This window comes from Podarcis gaigeae, assembly GCF_964106915.1.
Source record: "Podarcis gaigeae genome assembly, chromosome: 4".
In the NCBI taxonomy this organism is placed as follows: Eukaryota; Metazoa; Chordata; class Lepidosauria; order Squamata; family Lacertidae; genus Podarcis; species Podarcis gaigeae.
In genome coordinates this window covers 7,832,899-7,834,718 of record NC_139677.1, presented here as the reverse complement: position 1 = coordinate 7,834,718, position 1,820 = coordinate 7,832,899, and positions in this window count along the sequence as shown.

Sequence of the window (1,820 nt, the reverse complement as noted above, 5' to 3'; positions counted from 1 at the left end):
TAGCACCTTAAAGACCAACTAAGTCAGTTCTTGGTATGAGCTTTCGTGTGCATGCACACGTCTTCAGATACCAAAGAAGTGTGCATGCACACGAAAGCTCATACCAAGAACTGACTTAGTTGGTCTTTAAGGTGCTACTGGAAGGAATTTTTTCTTCCTTTGACTGTGAGTTAAAGCAGTAAGCCTACCTTCGGCATCCTTCAAACAATTAGCAAATTTGTGAGTGGCTTTTTCAAAGTATATTGTAGACTTGGCAGGTGGGTGGGGCTAGGATTCAGACCCTGGCGTGGGGACCATGAGGCTTTAACCTAGGCCTGGGGACACCCTCCTTCTCCAGCCTCCAAACAGGAAGCTCCAAAGACAATGTCTCCAAATAGAGATTCTCCCCTATGCCAGGCATTAACTAGTCTCTGAATCAGGGGACATTCAAACAGTGTTAGATTATTTTTGTACTGCCAAATGTTGCTGGTTAAAGAATAGTCAGCTGGAGTGACAAGCCAGTTTGGGTACAGAGTTTGGATTTAATCTTAAATCCAGAAACTAATGGACTTCTCCCAAGATGCACTACATTGAATGAATCATTGAAACAGGACAGATATCTACTCTCTTCACTTTTTTCTTTTTCTTTTCTTGCAGTATATTCCTATATGTTGTAGGAAGTGAGCCCAGGCCCTGGGAATACAATCCTCTCTAAAATTATATCACTTGTAAGCCAAACATCCAAATACACATGGGTTTGATTTTCTCGGTTTCTGTGAAAGTGTTTCACCCACTTAGAGGAGGGGAAAGGCTAATAGAAGCCTGAATAAGGTGTTAAATTGTCCATTCAGCCACCCAACTCCCAATTTGCACCTGTGAGGACACACGGATACTCCTGAGACACATTTTCTCCTTCGCTTTTGTGTCAGAAGATGCATCTATTCACGTGCTTCAGTTAGGTTGCTTAATGTTCTTGCTGTTATTTTAATATGATCCATAAGGCCAGTTGGATGGGGGGGGGGACCAGGTCATAAGAAGTATTGTGAGTGCTGAGGGTTTTGTGCAGTCTTGGCAACTGTTTCTAAGGGAACTGGAATGCTGGGAGACTAACACTTGGGGGCAACATTCAGCCATGGAGAGGGGCACCACTGTGGTGAGTTTGTGGAGACAATGGCAGATTATGCTCAGGTACTTGGAGAGGCTGAGGTAGACTGAAGAGAACAGTGATGTGAGAGATAAAGGTTGTTGGAGGCTGGAGATCAAGCAGCCTGCAACCACCAAGGAGCAGTGTGGAAGCATTGCTTCCCGAGACCATCCAGGCAACTCCATTGTATCCAAAGGCAAATAGGAGGTGCTGCTAATCTCCTCCCACTCCTAGGGAAGAAATGGTGGGGCTGCCCTCTGGGGTCTCCTGGGAGCTGCACCCACCTGGTATAATTTGAGTGGGCCCCTTCCGTCCAGTGATAACCTTGATTTCAACTTCAACAGTCAAGTAAGTTTGATTTGACCCCTCCTCCCCCTTATTCCCAGTGTAGATTTTCACTTGCCCTTTCTTACCTGGTGATAAATATTTGGAAAAAGTCAGAAGTCTAAGGCAGTATAAGTTCCTCAACTAAGTTTATTCAACATTTGTCAGTGACAACAGCTCACTCAGAGGAACACAAGAACCAAACTGACTGGACAACACAATAATAATCCCGAGCATGAACTGACCGTTGACAGATGACAGTTGAAAGTACATGTGCATACTTGCCATTAGAACGTTTGTCTACCAACGCTTATATGATTGGTTAGAACGTGCCTTGTAACATGAAATGTGTTAAACCCAATACATAACACTC